At 32.9% G+C, this 19,337-nt stretch overlaps 1 pseudogene; it reads left to right on the forward strand.

The window, feature by feature from the left end:
- LOC149570796 (2-oxoisovalerate dehydrogenase subunit alpha 2, mitochondrial-like) overlaps nucleotides 1–18,569 on the forward strand; it is a 157,082-nt pseudogene extending 138,513 nt beyond the window's left edge.
- The last annotated feature ends 768 nt before the right edge of the window (nucleotides 18,570–19,337 follow it).

Genomic DNA, 19,337 nt, shown 5'->3' on the forward strand with positions numbered 1-19,337 from the left:
AGGAATCGTAGCGATGTTTAGATAAGTTGTATCAATCTCATGTCTAGAGGAATCAGTATTTCACTTTTGAATCTTGCAATTTAACGTGTCCCATACAATTATATAACCACTTCCAATAGTTTTTGATGTTTTGATACTAAAAATAATGTACTCACGTCAAAAATTTCTACTATAATCATCTAAAGACCAATTAATTCAGAATTTGAAATCCATTGAAGAGAGATTATAAGAGGGGTTTTGTAGAATTGGAAACATGGATCATGCTCTGCTTTAACTGCATTGCCCTTGAGAACTAATTCGACCGAAATACAAATGGGTGAAGCATTGAATGTAGTATCATGAAAGGTCAATCTCCAATATATATCAAATTTGAGATACCTCGGTTGAAGCCAAAATTAAAGCTAAATAGAGATTTGGCATGCTCTCCATTATCCTCTTCTCTGCAAGGTCCATCTCAATAACACATTCAAAAATACAAATGTGTCATTCTAGAGATAATGTAATATGTATAGAAAGGCATGTGTGAGAGAGAGGGAGAGAGGGAGTGAGGAAGGATTGGGAAAGAGATAAATATAGTCTTTTGTTCTGAACAATACAATACTATTAGCTATACCATTGCATTGCATCTCATCAAAATTGCAAGTACTAGTATATACCATTTATATACCCATTGCATCTCATCTCATCCAAAGTATAAGTGCTAGTATACCATTTATCATTCAAAGTGTGCAAGTGATAGTATACCATTTATCATAATAGACACACTCAAAATTTTCCCTAAATTCACCTAAATAATTTCATGTAAATCTTCATCCGCTTTATTTATTTTGTCTAGTTCAATTTCATATTCATGCTTCTTGTTTTGATTTTTCTTATTACAAAGATTTAAAAAATCCTCTTATCCCTATGTTCATGAACTTTCATCATTTCAAGTAGTTTACTATACTTGAGTCATATCAAAAGGAATATAATTTTGAACACAAACTTATAATTGATATATTGATTCTTTTACCATTGTCAATGGTCTAAGAAACAATCCAACATCAATCTTCATAATTTCAAGCATTTTGTATGCAAATAGTAGTATGACTTATTCTTGATGTATTTGATGCTTTCGATCTAAGAAACAATCCAACATCAATCTTCGTAATTTGAAGCATTTTGTATGCAAATAGTAGTATGACTTATTCTTGATGTATTTGATGCTTTCACGCTTACCAATGGTTTGGGGTATTTTTGTATACATACAATCTTCTCTGGATTTTCTATTTCATAAATAAGCTATTTGGCTTTCTAGACTCACCCTTTCTCTTAAGGTTGTAATTAATGTTAACTTGAGAAACTACTACAACCATGAAATCTTTCTTGATTGTCCTTCTCCTTTTACTCATTTGAGGAAGAGTAACCTTCACTAGTGAAGAAATGAATCAATTGTATCATCTTCATTATAATGTTTCTCATTGCATTATAACATGGGTTAGGATCATGTTAAGTAGATCAAGCAACCATATGTTGCAAAGGAGAATGAAGCATTTGAAAAATCATGCACCACGGAGTCTCAGTGACCATCTTGACAATTTTTCATAGAGGATTAGGTGTTTGTTTACTACACTAAACTAACATGGTGAATTCATCTACCTCAGATTACAAATGCATGTTTTCCTTGTAGATTGTGAAATGTACTTGGATAAGGACTTGCTCTACCCTTTGAGATAGATAAGATTAGTTAGTATTTGTTTTTGTTTTACTAGATTAGTTTGAACTATATTTTTATGTAAATTTGGGTTGCACGGGAATGCCCTAGACCAACATAACACTTGCTGCCAGTATTGACTCTGGATTCCTTTCCCTAATTTATGATTGATAATAGTTCACCTACACCTATATGAATAGTGTCCTATATCTTGTAAACTTGTTTTTGCTTCCACGGCAATTGGATGTTCAATTTAGAAACTAAGAATGTGTGGATATTTTTTTTGAAATTTGAATGTGTGAATCTATAAACAAAATAGGAGCATCACTCTCACAGCTATGCAATTGGTATACAAGATGCTTCACAGATGTCAGCGTAAACTATAGCCCAATCTATCTCAAATAGGTCATAAACAAGAAAGTTTAATGATGTTTTTGTGCCCTATTTTAATTGGAGGCTAAACAAGAAGCACAAATTATTTTTGTTCTCAGATGCAAATTGATAATAGATATCCCTGTACATAAGATTCATATCAGGATGCTAATTCAAAACACACATCCAAAAAAGCTACCAACATCTACACTGTAGGGAAAATCACCTCTAGCCTTTGTAGAAGGCTTAGCACCAGCAGAATCCCAAAAGCCAACAAGATCCAGAAGACCAACACAAATATTTTCAATGTTATCATTGACAACATTGTAACATTTTTGTAGTTTTGCAATATGAAGATTCATATGCACTCTAAGGCCCAAGAAAATATAAAATGGTGATGATGACCTTGAATATCATGAAAAACATGATGATATGGTTTTTATCACATTCGACTCTCTTTGACCAAATATGCACAATGCTACCTAGTTGGTCCTAAATTATAAATTCATGCCAACTTTGGCTTAAAAATATTGTTTTCCATTACATCATTGGTCTAAATTATCGATGTAATTTATTATACTTATTATGCCCTGCTAGGAACTTAATTAGTTTTGGCCTTCAATCTAAGCTTGAGGTGTTCTTGCATGATACTCCCGAAGAGAAGAAGTCTAAAGTCCTCTTAGAGAAAAATTGATCCAAAGCAATACATTTCTTCCTAATTTCTTCCTCTAGCATCCATGTGGCTTCCAAGTTTTATAGTTTGATCCATTATCAATTATTTTTTCCCATTACACCTTGTGCCTTGTCATTTTGGATTCTCTAGTATCCACAATAGCTTTAATCTATGTTTCCTTTGTCAATGGTATTTCAGACACCTAATCTTTGTCATTTAGAGTTGAATATGTTTGTTTAACACCTTCATCCATAAAATATTTGAACATGGTCAAATCTTAGATATTGAATATAGGAGAAAGACCTATATAAGGTGGTTACAATAACTTGTAAAAAATTTCTCCATACTTTCCCAAGATCCTATAGGAACCTCTAATTTGTTTGACTAGAGGTAGATTCTTGACACCTTTTATATGTAGTCTCATAAGATATAGGTGTTTAGGATTTCTCAATCCAATTCATGGTAATTGAAAACCTCCAAATTGATTTCTTAAAAACTACTGATTTTTGTAAAAAGAATATAGTATATTGTTTTATTCCTTTTTTTGACTCAATTTATTTTACACGTTTATCTAGAATTATGGTACTACTAGCTTCCAATTCCACTTGGAAGAAGTTTTGTTAAAGTTCCTAATGGTCTTGACATTTTTTATCATCACACTTATCATTTTTCTTTATGGTACCTCTAGTTCTTGTGTTGAGACCAACATCCCCCTTAGTAGTCATCATAGAACCAAAACCAATTGCGACATGTATGCAAAATGTGGAAATATAGACAAGGCACATGAACTCTGTGAACAAATTCATCTAAGAAACGTGGTATCATGGAATGCCATGATTGCATGATATGTACAAAATGGATTTTTTGAAAAGGCTTTAGAAACTTTCGAGCAAATACTATTTCTAATGATTTACTGCTGCTCTATTTTGGTATTTGATGATTGTCCATGCTTAAACATTTAATGTCATTATGGTTATATGAATGGATTCTTTGCCTTGGAACACTATCATCTTCAAAATCCTATATGAGATCTATATGACCATTTCATTTCTTCAATATGCCCTATGGATGTCCCTATCTAACTATATATGTTTTAATTGCATATAATAACTAATTTATGTACTTTTTCATTACTATGTTCGACTCATACAATTGTGATCTCTCTAGCACTATGATGTCATTTAATATGTCTTGCTAAAGCTTGTAAATTTTGTTCCTTTTGCCATGTCATGTAATATGTCCTGCCTTGTAGCTTATATGTTTTGAAATTTCTATTAGGCGTTTTAGCTTGTATAATTTGATTGTTGGAGAGCTTCTATAGCTAAGCAAGAAGGTCGTTGCACAAGTTATAGCCGTGCGCCCAGGTATGAAAATTGTATATTTTTTAATCTAATGTATATTTTAACTAGACTTTTAGCTTATATGTTTTGAAATTTCTTTTAGTGGCTTAATGTTGTAAGGTCTCTTGAAATAAGATCTTCAAGCAGTTGGTCAAAGTTTTACAAATAATCTTATCCACAAATTTTCCTAGAGGAATTGAGGGAATGTTATAAAAGGTGATGGGGTTAAATGTCTTAGGAATAAAGTCAAAGAAAGTATTTTTAAAATATTAAAGTATTTAACTAGGTCTAAGAAGATTTGTGTACTTTCAATAGTTTTACTTAGTTTGTGAAAGTTGTAGACCGAAGTTTTCATAGCCCAATTTTTGCTTGTTGCAAAGAACGATCATGTCAAATAATATAAGTGAAGAACAAAATAGGGAGACAATTGCTAGATTGTGGTCTAACTTGAAAAGAAAAGATGATAGAAAATGTTATTGTCCTTGCAAAATTTGTAAGGGCTTAAACCGTAGAAGACTGCTGATTAAAACAGTTAAGAGACATTGTAGGGAGAATGGTCATATTGAAGGGGGACATGACTATCATCCACTGGTAAGTTTTTCATTATATCATTTTAACAATTTATATACATATGAAATCACTTGATGATGAGTTGATGATTATGGTTTATTTATGTTAATCAATTTTATATAGGTTGATCTCCCTAGGGAAGTACATGATATGAACCACAACAATCTGAAGAATATGGTTTTCAAAGTGGAGGAACATGGAGGTGCGAATATCCAAGGTCAAGATAATGATCCCATGGAAGACGATGATCATGTGCTAGAAAACACAATTGAAGATGATTGTATAAATACATTGATCCATGACACATTTAGTCCAAGCGTATCTGATCATGATGATGATTATAGCCTCGATGTACCTCTACTTGAGAAGGCATACGAGCCCCTATATAAAGACTCCCAAACAACTCTTCTCTCTACTGTATTGTTGTTGTTGAACTTGAAGGTTATGAATGGTTTATCCAACATAACAATGTCACGTATGTTAAGGTATGTCATATATGTCTTTATAGTTAACAAAGGGTGAATAATGTACCACTAATATTGTTTATATTAAAAACTTATATTTTTTGTTATAGATTGATAGGCGAGTTTCTGTTACCACCATCAAATATTCTACCTCGCTCATATCGAGAATTACCTGCTATTATGAAAGATATTGGAATGGAGTATGAAGCAATACATGCTTGTCCCAATGATCATATTATATATTATAAAGAACATGAATTTGCAACTAAATGCCCTATATGTCATACGAGTAGATATCGAACATATCAACTAACAAAAAAGGTGCCTCAAAAGGTTCTTTGTTACGTCCCCATTATTCCATGGATGTGACAATTATTCAGGTGTAGTAGCTTGGCTCAATTTATGGATTACCATGCACACAATAGAAGTCAAGATGACATTATTCAAATCCATGTTGATGGTTCGACATTTATGCACATAGAGGAAAAGTGGCAACACTTCAAAGAAGAACCTTGTAATCTCAAGCTTTCATTGGCAGCGGATAGTGTCAATCCATTTGGAGAGATGAGATTTGTTTACTCGATGTGGCCTATTTTTGTTATCAACAATAACATTCCTTTGTGGATGTCAATAAAGAGGGAGCACATTATGTTGGTAATGATTGTTATAGGTATCTTATCATTTAATAGTTATTAATTTACATGTACTTACAAATCTTGCAGTAAAACGGTCACAATAATTATGTAATGTTACTATTCATTTAAGTAGGTAAATATCAACTAAAAGATATGAATGTATATATTGAGCCTCTTATCGATGAGTTGGTGGAGTTATAGAATGATGTCACTATGTATGACGTGTCTAGACCAATAGGACAAAGACAATTTCAATTCCATGCAATACTTGCATGGACAATACATGATGCCCCAAGGCTAACACATTTTTGTGGTACGTTATAGTGAATTCAAGTTGCGTACGATAATTCTAATTATAAAAATCAACATATTTAATAATCCAATTATATCATTATCTTGTAGGTCTTCAAACAAAGGGAAAATTTGCATGTCTAGTTTATGGTCCAAACATGAAATCTTGTCATTCAAAAAGTTTAGAAAAGTAGGTGTTTGATGAGTGTAGACACTTCCTCCACAGGAATCATAAGTATCGAAGTACGGAAAAACATCTTTTCAATGGGAAAGAAGAGACTACATCAAAGCCATGAAGAATGACACCTCACCTATGGAAGTTGGAATATAATAGAATTAATCATCGAGGTAATGTTGTTCCACCTAATGGTTTATGTTTGTAATTTATATATTTCTATTGTGATTTTTGTTTACTAATTGTGTAATTGATGATCGTGAAGGTCGTCAAGGCAGTATTGACAACCTTCCAAAGGGACTAAAAAGCTATCCCAGATAATTTAGTAGGTTGCCCTACTATGAGCACTTACAAATTGTGCATTTGTTTGATACTATGCATATTGGAAAGAATATAATAGAGACATTGTGGAAAATATTGGATGGAAGGCATGACAAAGAAAAAATTGTCAAAATTTGTAATGACATTCATGAATCCAATCATGCATTAAAGAATTTCATTCACTCAAATAGCAACAGAGATCAGATTAATATAAGTGCCCTTCCTTGGTTATTAATGGAGCAGCAAAGTGATGCCATAAAAGAAGTGATACAAAAAATTTGATTTCCCACAGGATTTTTTGTGAACATAAACAATCTCATATCAAAAAAAAGTGAATTTGGGCTAGGGCTCAAAATGCATGATTGGCATACTTTCATCAAGGTAAGTTATGTTCTTCTATATTTACAATATATTCATAAACTACATGTATTGTTCATTATGTTATGTTAGAAAACAATGAAATGATTGGTTTATAATTACTCCAATACATGCTTCCTCTATCTCTCCCAGAGCACTTCAACAATAACATCGAACAAGTGATAGATGATCTTGGAAAATACATGAGATAAGCAGTAATATATGTTCAATTTGTTGTATATATTTATTATATTCGTGATTTGTTTTTCTTGCTACGTAATCTATTGTATATTATTTTGTAAAGTCTCGTATCTATATATTTTTTGTGACTTGAATCTCTTAATGTAGGTGGTTGTCATCTAAAGAAATCCATAAAGAAGATATAAACTATTGGAAGAGAAGAATTTCTCATTTATTTTGTGAAATGCAAAAGTGTCTACCTCCAACTTTTTTCAATGCACAGGAACACTACCTCATACACCTAGTTGAGGAGATTGAATTGTGTGGACCTGTACACACTAGGTCAATGTGGATGGTTGAGAGGCACTTGAAATCTTTGAAGGCTTTGGTTCGACAAAGAGCGCATCCTGAGGGTTCTATGGTAGAGGGATATATGGTTTACCAGACTATGGTGTACATTACTAAATAGCTTCCTAATTCTGCATTAAATATCCATGTAGATTGCATTCGGGATCTCAAGCCTTTTAAAAAATTAGAAGGGGAGTACTTGATGGGGAAAGGTACATTGAGAAAAGTGAGAGGTAATAAATTATAAAATAAATTATTTCTTAATCTTCAAAATAAATTGGTTGTAAGTTGTCTATTTTTTTTGTACAGGTGCTCGAGAGTGGGATGCACTATATTTGTATATTGCAAACAATCTTGATTGGATGACGGTATGGATTGAATGATGTCAACATTCTGGTCACACATTAACATGGGAAGGTGTATCTTCATTAGTTAAAGAAGCTCATCATAATGGAGATTCCAATGTTATGCAAAGGGAAATAGATTTAGCACATGGTTCAAGAGATTTCTAGGTACATACAAATTTATTAATCACTCGTATGTTTATCAACTCACAATACAACAATTTTGACATGTTTCACATATTATTGCAGGTTAAACACCATAAGACTATGTTCTATAATGGTCAAAAATTTCACGTCAAAGTGTTGGATGACACAAAGAAAACTTGTGATTTAGGAATAATTGCAGTCTTTCAAGTGACTAATATTTCATCTAGAAATGACTTACATCCTCAAGAGTCTGAAAATTGATACTATGGAATTTTGGATGATATACTTGAGTGTGACTTTAGTTCCTTCAAATTAGTACTCTTCATTGTCAAATGGTATAGGCTATGACTTAATCCAAATGATCCTGATAGAACTATTATTGAACATGATAATGGATTTACAATGGTTAATACAAGGTCATTTGAGCCAGTTGGGGATGAGCCCTATGTTCTTCCAAGCCAATGTGAGTAGGTATTTTACTCAGAGGTTCCACATAAACTGAGTTGGTCATTTGTTGTTAGACATGAACTGAGAGGAAGGCTAATAAAGTATAATGCAATGGAAGAAGAAGATACCGAAGAAGTAGAAGATGATGTAGATGGTGATCACGATCGACAGTTATTGGATGATGTTCTTGACACAAATTTTCATGAAGAAGAAGAAGAAGATGATGAAAATGATGCTACTGTTGATGATGATGATGAAGATGATGTTGATGTTGATGATGATGACGATGACAAAAATGACGATGATGACGACCACGATGATGATGGCGAGGATGATGATGATGATGACGAGGAGGAGGATGATGATGATGATGATGATGATGATGATGATGATGATGATGATGATGATGATGAAATTTAGAGGTATGCCATAAATCCTTAATCTATTTAATATTCATTTCTTGATAGAAATTTTTTTTTTTTTATGGTTACATAGTTTATTCATTATCTATTTAAAAGCTACAAGTTTCAACTACAAATAGAATACTGCTAATCTAAATTAACTATTAATCTAAATTAATTAAATAAAACTATTTAAAACACATATTGATGCGTGAATGTATTGAGCCTTATTTTCTTTCAAGTCAAAAGCATTTGTAAGTGTTTAGTTTAGAAAAGGGAACTGATTAAATATCTATAAAAGGGAGTTGTACCTAGAATAAAATTCATAGGGAAAATATAATATAAGTGCTTACCCAATTTTTTGGTTAATAATTCTATCTCTATAGGTGATGTAGAGACTGTAGGTGGACTTGTAATCATTCATAACAAGAGGGACTTCCATAGTGTTCTCACAACACCAACCAAGCATCTTCATAAGATCCCTCTCCTTGATCCAAGCCAAATCCATAACCTATAAAAGTGCACATCAAATCCTTATGCCACCTTAGGTTCTACATATTTGGAATAATCCCATGAATGTCCCTCAATCCATCCAATGGATTCATCCAAGCAATCTAATCAACAAACTATCAAATGCTCACAATGCCTCAATAGGCACCAAACTTGACTTCACCTTAACTAGGTGTTTCCTCCACCTCCACACACATCAAACAACTTCAAATAGCATTTCCCCAAGGTAACTAAGCCCTCAACTCATCAGCTGATACAAAAACCTAGTTTTAGCCCTTCACTAGCCCTACTTCCCTAGTAGGCTTATAATGTGAGCCTGATTTAAGTGTTATATTGTGTACCTTTCAATATTTTTAATTTTTATGTGATTCTTATGATGGATTTGATTATGATTATGATTATGATGTGATTATTCTCACGATAATTGAATTACATTTGCAGGAAACTAAACCCCTTTTAGGAGCATCCCGCACAATCTTATGGATCGACAGGTATAACTCAATACTCCTTATAAATAGTCTATTTAATACACTTATCAATAGTAAGATTGATGTCTTATAAGATCTCTCCCATTTTCAGGTACCAACGAATAGGTATTTGTTAGAAGTGTCTTCCTTGAGTGAGGGAAATATAGGAATAGAAGAGGAAAGTGAGACATGCAATTTATCTAGAATAGGGAGATTAACTAGAGGTCAAAGGACTAGAAGGAAATTCAATAAACGTATGAAATTTTTCCTTGCTCAAGGGGGGTCATTTTCTTATGATGATGAGATGGAAGGTGACATCGAGGTGCCCTTGAGGTACCAACATCTACAAAAACATTGGGTACCCAAGGAACTTCCTCCAATAAACACTAATTTTTGTGTTAACAAGAGGATATATTGCATAGCACCATCATCATTACATGGTTTGGGCCTATTTTCTATGGATGGCATAAAGGTTTCTTACAAAAAAAATTCTAAATTGATGGAGTATGTTGGACCATGTTACGATTACAAAAGTTGGATGCATATTGTTCAATATAAAAAAAAGTATGCCTAGGTATGCCATCTCGGCAAATTATATACAACTGCAAGACAATAATCAAAGTAAAAGTGCGGCTATATACATTGATGGAAGGCCAAAAGCAACAAGGAATATTGTGGGTTTTATAAATAGTACATGACTTGGGTCAACTATAAAGCAACCCAATTGCATATTTGAGGCCCACAAGGGAAATCGTGTATTCATCTGTGCGATAAAATTAATATGTGCAGGGGAAGAGCTTCTTATTGATTACAATTTGAACCACATAGATACAAAATGAGGCTACTATCATGGGGGTGGTACATACTATTAAACCAACTTCTAATCAATGACTCCAACATACCATTTAGTTAATAAATTTTTGGCTAACATTTTTATACTTGATCTTTGACACAGGGTCACAATATGGAGCAACCGCCTAGAGGGGATGCTGGCGATGTGCCTGGCTCATCTACACATGAGCAAGTAAAACTCATTGTAATTGTGCAAACTAGATAGAAGCAAAATGTTATTTTTTTAATGTTGTTTTCTTCATTTTTTTGAGTAATTTTGATAATACTAATACTATTGTTGTCACACAGGGCCAGTGGTCAGAGGGAGGGAAAGGAACCTACAGTCCCTGATTAGCAGCCCCCCCTAAGGAGGGCCCTTTCTATATTGATTTAGCAGAGACCGATGACCCAATTGGTTTGATTAAAAAGGTGCTAAAGAAAATTGGCAGAGAAATTATACGTTTGGCAACCATAAAGCCTACTACTTAGGAAATAAAAGATAGGGGATCTAAATTGTTGCACATCTCTGAAACCTTAAAAGTAATTATTAATGAAATTTTTAATTATAACAAGAGTTCAATAATGGTTTTTATGTTATGCTCTTTTATGGCATTAATTAAAATATGGATGTGTTGTCTTTACAGAGTTTTTTGCATGATTTTGATCCCTGTTCCCATGATGAGGGTACTATAGGTGGTTCAGGTAGATCGCATGTTCCATTCTTGACTTGTGTATTCCATTGAATATATATAGGAATGATCATAATCATTGACAATACATGCTTGAACAATCCTTTTTTTTAATGCTCTAGCAATCTTGTCCATGATAGTTCACACATTCTATATATATGCATGCTCTAACAATTTTATTCTTCAGCTTCAAATAAATTGTATCCTATGACAACACTGCCTCCATCCAGGACAACCACAAATCTCTTTCCGACTGCTGAGTTGACAACACGCAGCTTACAGGCATCGACTATTGCACCATCTGCTGGTACACAAATCCCTCTTTTTCTCTCTTATGACAGCAACAAACAATTTTTTTTACAACTTTTTAACATCAATTATCATTTTTTCTTTTATACTTCATGACAAAGACTTATGAAACTTATGAAACTTTTTGCAATAGGAGCTGCAACATCATTTCTTGGATGTTCCTAGTATGGGAATGATGAAGGATGTCATATTGATCGTCAGTGACGATGAAGGCATTCCATTAAAAGTAGCCAAAGTTCCAGGTACTTTAAAGTTATTATTATTCTATAGTGATATAATAGTAATTTAGTTTTTGATCACTCTTCATCGACTAATGATCCCATGATTGTTTTGTAGGGAATGATGCTTTTTGGAGAAAACTTGGTGATGAGTGTTTGCAAATATTTGGGCCCACCCTGCATACTTGGTGGAACATCATATCCTAACTAAGACCCCAAACCACTATTTTGATTTCATATCATTGCTAGAATAGTTTTCCTTTTCATCCATTTCTTGAACTATATTAAAGGTAGCTTCACTTCATTTATGAGTCTAACATGTTTGTTTTTACTTAAAAGGTGGAATAAACAAGACAAAGCGTTGAAGGCTAATCTTATAAAGAGCATGACCCAACTCTTTGGACCTCATGCATTTAAGAGAAACAAGCTCCTTGAAAAAGTTGGTTTATGTTTGAAGTATATTAGGGACCAGTACAAAAAAAAATTATGGGATAACCCCAGGTACGAGCATTCGCCCTATGTTCCTGAGGCTGAGTGGCAGGCTCTGATTTTGGATGGAAAGTATAAAGCTGACAAGAAAAATAATATTACAACAGTATAGAGTATAGCAAGGTATGTGATACTATTGAGAATGTAATTATGTACTAATTAACCTCTATATTTATACTACCTAACATATTTCAAACTTTTCATAGATTGCCTGACACATCAAAGGAAACAAAGGCAAGACTAGAAAAGCACGGGACACACAAGCTTGGCTCTGGTGGTTTTTCAAAACTTCAAGCACGAGTTGTAAGTATTAGTAAATGAAAAATTGTATCAAATTTTTAATATAATGTGATGGGAAATGCTAGGATAGACTAGCTTATCTATGCTCCTGATCCTCAACTTGGATCTCAGTGTTCCTCCACACCAATATATGATGCAGAGTAACACGCTTTGGAAGCACCAACAAACTCCTAGCACCTTGGAACAACTAAGAAATTCAAGTTATCACCCCAATCCTCTGTTCTCCACAAGAACATTCAAGGCTTGATTCACCTTCAAACAAGGAACTATTATGTTGTTACAACTACTCCTTTAATTCATGGACCCAACCCATCACATAAGGCTGCATACTAGTTACTTCTCCCTTGTATCATTCAAGGCCTCATACACCCAACCTTGACACCAAGTGTTTTGGACAACTCCAACCCTATAACATAAATGGAAACCAAAACAAACATCAACACAACCCAAAACAAATTAGGTCTAAGGCAAACTTGATATTACCAGTCACAGGATAGATTGCAGCACTTGACCTTTATTCTACACACCCAACCAAGAGTGCAATTGGATCCTCTAGGACTCCCAAACACCAAAGACAGTTTAGAACAACTCTAACATGACCAAAATAAGGTGTAACAAGGGTTGGAAACCCTACTAACTATTTACCATTTCCTTTTGATACTTTAACTACCCTCCATTGGTTGATGAAACAATGCAAGTAAAATTCACCATACCATGCAAAAATGTAGGGCTCAGAGTTCAAGAGATGCCTCACATAAGAGGATAAGAGAATTGGCTTCCAACAAGGCTATAGAGCCATGGTTGAATGGCTACGAGCTGAAATCAGTGTGGAAGGTTCTAATAATGATGCATCTGAGCCACAGGTAAATAAGCTAAATGAAATTTATTTCAAATTGAATACTTTACCAATTAGTCTATTTGATGTTAAGTTCCAATATAAAGTGAGTATATCTATTTTAAGCAAGCAATGATAACAATGCATAGGATGTTGGAATGCAGCCTGACAATCCTTCTACACAATTTGTGGATGCTAAAGGTTCGTATGATGTGCATCCCAGTGGTGGAGGTATACATTTTCTATTAAATTTATTATATGTAATTGCAATTGGTGTTTGGATTAACGTAACATTTTGTATAGCAGTTGTAGAGGATCAAGGGGTCGATGTTCATGAGTGTGTTGGCGTTGAGTCCAGACAAAATGATGTGGTCAGATCAAGTAAAGAGCACGACAGTTATGTTATTTAAAATAATTAAATACTTGTAACAATTATAATAAATTATTTTTAATTTAACTCTTTTATTTTTTATTGCAGAGGACCCCCCTTTGCAACAACATAGGAATTTGAGATCATCAAGAACAGAGAACAGAACAACTGATGAGGGGGGAATTGCTGATGACACTGATGCTCCTCTTAGAGCTTACATAGAAAAAAGAAATAGAAATAAAAAAAAGAAATGATTGTCATCTACATACCTTAATTGATAATGACTGAATTTTATGTCTCAATGAATTTAATTATGTGCTAATGAATGTTCATGAATTATGTGTTAATGCAGAATATAGATGAATGTTGCATGTTAACAAATCTAATGTGTTAATGAATGTTATCATGTGATATTGATTGAATGTTATCATGTGATATTGATTGAATGTTACATTTTATAAATAGTAAAATACAGATAAATAGTAAAATTTATATAAGGCATTCGAGAAGGAATTTAAACTACTTAGGGACGATAGTAAAATTGTGGCTGAAATTTATAACACTTAACAAATAGAAAATTAGAATTTACAATCTGATTTAGTAATATCATTGCTTAATGAGTCTGTGAGTCTGTCTTTCATGGATTGGATGAATTTCAAGTATAACCACTATTGTAATGATCTATAATTGATATAATGTGTTGATGTTCCTAATCCTTGTCTCTCCTATTCATGTGATAACTTATTATGATGCCATCTCTCATTGATGCTAGATGCACGTGTGATCTTTGTCTCTTGCCAATTATTGAATAATTCCACCTTTTTGGCAGCTATAAGGCTCTTGGAGTGCTTAGTCTATGATGTATATAAAATGATCTTGATTGATGCCTTTGAAGGAGTGGATGATATACCTTTAATAGTGTTGAAGAGACATGAATATGAGAGGCTGCAACTCGAAACAAAATCACAGCCTTTCATGTAATTATTTGATATCATGGTTTTAGTTAACTTTAGCATTTGTTATCCTTCCTTGTGCAGTGATAATGAGAATGCACCCATTACAAACTTGTTAGATGAAATTCTAAATTTTGACAAAAGATCTTATAAGAGACCTCAAAAGTGAATAAACCTCTATTAGCTGGTATAGTATTATTTAAATTGGTGATAACTCCCTTCCACGACTTCACAAATGATCATATAGCATTACCTTTATAACAATATTTTCATCTAGTTACTTTAGGTATATCTTTAACATAAATTTTTTTAAGCCATTCACACTTTTATTTCTGAAGAAGACTGCAACCCTACCATAAATTCTTAGCTTTTCAATATAAAACCACTTGATTTTCTAATTCTTTATTTCAAACCACTTGCATCTCATATTGTCTTCAAGATATTTATTTCTTTGAAACAGATGGCAATAAATTATGCAAATAAAAGGTTGAAAGTTACACAATATGATGAAGAAAAATCTAGCGCATTTTCATATTGTTGTTTCCTCCTTTCTGAGCACAATCTTCATGCCTATTCAGTGTAGGTTTGTGCTTCAAGAATATCCTCCACATTCATATATAAATGTATCTATCATATTATTTCCTTTAGAGAAAAAATCAATAATGATGCCAACCAAACCAAAATGTATCAATCGAATCTGCCTGGTCTCACATTCACTGGCACATAAGAGTAATTATTGCTCTTTAAATGCAAGATAAAGGATAATTAAAGTTCTATTTTATTTTAAACTGGTCCTCCAAATCTTTCTTGAAGTCAACAAACGTCAATTCATTTTGAACTTCTATTCAGTCTACTCACAAACTTCTAATTAATTTTCTAAACCATTTGTGCATTTATAATTTACTCTTCATCCTTTTTCTGAGACATTTTGAAGTTTAAATTTTTGTTGAGAAATGAAAAATAGGTGGTAGTTTTACTATGACTGTATAATTGATATAGCAAAATGCCATTTGAAAAGAAAGAATGTATAACATATCACACTTTTTTGTGAGGAGTCTTCATTTCTTCTTCACAGATCTTATACCATAAAAGCTTTGATACCATCTTAAAAATGGTAGAGTCAGGATAGATAGAATGTGGTCAAACCATTGATTCAAATGGATTGATTTTACAATGATGTGCATTGGCTATATAAAGAAATTATTTTCCATATGACTACCAAAACTCTCTTATAGGAAATTAACTTCCCAGCAACTAACAATTTTTTCAATTTTTTATTAATCTAAACTGTAAACTAAAAATTAACCTACATTAATTTAATATTCTCCAATAGTTTTTGCAATATGTGAGAAGCCTTATTTTAGTGCCACGGGATCTTATGTCAGCTATGAGCTCTCCATCCAATATTATTAGGCTGAAAAGGAATTTTGAGATATGCGAATAGAACTATCATATTTAGAAACCTGATGATAGCTACCCAACTTCAATTGGGTTAGTGGCATTGTTGTTAAACTCTATTTTAGACTATGAATTCATTTAGCAGTAGAGGATACAGATGGATAGCAAGAAAACTATTCCATGTGTCATCATCTAATATTTTTCTCATGCACTATATAAAAGAAGGCAGCTATTAACATTCTCAACTATTCTATAGGGATTGTTAAGGAGTTAGAAATGTTAAAAAGGCTACAGAATAGTGAAGCTATTTATCATGCTTGAAGCATAAAAGGTGGTTCATTCTATGCATTCTTTAGTAAGACATCATTTTGCAATAATGAGTTGATTCTGAAATAAAATGATGCTATCACTCCACTGTATCTGGTTTTCCACATTGTTGCTTTACACAATATTTTAGGAGTCATGGCAATTAGTTATTTAGCAAGGCAGTTAATATCATCACACAGATTGATGAACCTTAAAGAAAATAAAAATAGATCTAAAAGCATAAACTGTGTAGACCATTTAACTTCTATCTGTACTTATTCAGATCCATCAATTTTTAACTTATTTCATTGGCAGGTTCCCACACTTCATGGTATTGATATTTCTGAAACAATGGCATCTCAAAATGTAGTTTTTGAGAAAAATATCTCATCTCTTTGGGGTAGTAGAGAGTGGTGGATGCTTCTCGTAGCTCAAAGCATGGCTATAGGAATTGTGATGGTCCATTGGGTGTGCAAGTATTCTGATCCCGTCATGGCCATAGGATGGGTATGTTTCAAAGCTATACCAATAAAATCATTTGTATACTTAAAAATCTATAGAACTTCCAAGCTATGTGGATTTATGATCTAATAATTTTTACATAATTTTTAACATCTTTGATTATGTTGTCTTTTTTTGTTTTGACAATATTATAGGATATGGAAAAACCAATAAAAAATTAAATTGTTAAAGCTTTGCCTCGATTAAATATAAGTGTAGCTTAGAAATAAAGTTGTCTTAAAGGATCACTTTTGCTACACTTAAGGTACTTGGGAAAAAGAGATACTATGGGATTATAATTTATATATAATGTTGAATGTAATGGGACTACTCAAGCCCAATAGAAACTCTACATTGAATTCATTTACTAAGATTCTTTTCCTTAAGAATTATGAGGATAAGAATGTGACTATTGCAAACCTCCTAGAAGAGCTACCTATTCTTATAGTTAATACCTAATGGTTATTATCATTCTCTAACTAGCATTGGCTTACTCTCAGCATCACAATACTGTAATTTTATGGGATGCATGATGCTTCTCTTTAGGGTCTCTGACCCCCTAACTAGAGGGAAATACACGTCCATGAATATACATGCATTTATAGTGTAGTTCATGTCAGAGAGAGGCTTGCCCATCATCCAAGCTGACCTTGCATGATGTCGGCATTTATCTACATAAAAAATCAAATGTGGATATATACATAAATATCAATGTTTTTCATTATCTTTTTAGCTTATTATTGTTTCTATTTTTATTCTGGATATATTTCATGCAGTTTTAAGCATGGAAATTTTCATATGCATTACATTAATGCCAAGTCCAATGGTGATTGATAAATGAGAAGTTAGAATTATAGAGTTAAACCTTTTGTACCATTGGTATGAAAGGCCTTGCACACATAAACTAGTGGTAAATAACCAGCACAAGCTATTGGACATGTTATGTCATGCAAATGCTTCACATCATCTTGTTTATGAAGTAGCATAATTTTTTCCATGATGCATAGGTTGAGTTCTACCATATAATAGATCCTTTTTCTTATATTATGTAAGTTGCAACAATGCATGAATTCAGGTTATTTAGTATTCACGTAGGTTTTTAGGTTAGCTATATAGTTTTTGACAAACAACTTTAGTATTAGAATATGTTGATATCATCATATTCAGCCCATACAGAAAAATGATTATATGTTGTTTCAATCTTAACAATTTTATAATTAATTTTTATAAATGTAAGCAGGGTTGTCCACCTGCAGAGCAGTTCTCTAGCTAGATACAAGGAGGTCAAAATCTAGAGGGGGTGGCTTTCAGAAGGGATGGTGAACTTTTGAAAGAAACACTTAGATTATTTGTTTTTCAGGGCTCCCTTCATAGAACTTGGTTGGTTTTTTTTCCATGTGGAATATTTCTTGCCTCTTGAGGAAGCATATACCGTCGTGGCATACCCATCTGTGCATAAATAGACATGTTATCTAAGGTGAAGGGATTGATGATTGTAGACATTGGGTAATCATTGTAACTCATTTTCTTGTGCTTAACTAAGACTTTTAATTTCACTCGTGGGTTTTCATTGCACTGCAGGATGTATTGCACAGAGCATTTTACCACAGCGAGTCAAAGATGGGCAGCAAGTAATTTGTTCAAAAGGGGGGCTTCAGAGTTTCTTCACAAGTAATTTCAAATCTATGTACAAGACTTAATTGAATCTCATTCTTATTTGAATAGTATTAGTTGGTAATATTTGGCCATTGGATTAGTCTATCCATGTTATTTCTAATACCAACATCTAGAATAGCCCATTTGAAAGTGATTAGAGAGGTTACACGGGAGTACCAAAATCTAATTAAAGGTTTGATCACTCATGATGCATAGTTCTATATTTTTAAAGGAGGTTGAAGATAAATCTAGTATGAAGATGGATTGAAGATAATAAGTACACAAATTGCTAGTTGATTAGGAAGAAATGAAAAATCAAAAGAGTCCATAAAGAGGTTGACCTTATCAACGATATTTAGTAGGAGTCTAGTTAGATACATGTAAACCCAAATATGGAAAATCTAGTATTTAGAATGGCATTTCTCTTTCAAAAATGTTATGACTGAATATCTAATTAACATACATTTAAAATCTCTCTAGAAATGTAAAACATCAAAAATTGAAGAAATTGAAAAAGGAAAACTAACATGGGATCTGCGTTTCTGATCTGCTATTGTTGGCTCAGTATGGGCAGGTATTGACCCATTTAGGAATCTTATATTTGATTTAATTTATTATAATTTGTTGACCAAATTTCTACCTGGGAAGAATAGGGGTGGTCAGTATGGGCAGGTATTGACAACTGAATATAACTGAGGAAATTTTTTTTTTGTTATACTTTGTATCCATCGCAATTGCAATGTCAAC

Source organism: Cupressus sempervirens, chromosome 2, assembly GCF_028749045.1.
Source record: "Cupressus sempervirens isolate cs-2001-9-10 chromosome 2, ASM2874904v1, whole genome shotgun sequence".
NCBI classification, from domain to species: Eukaryota; Viridiplantae; Streptophyta; class Pinopsida; order Cupressales; family Cupressaceae; genus Cupressus; species Cupressus sempervirens.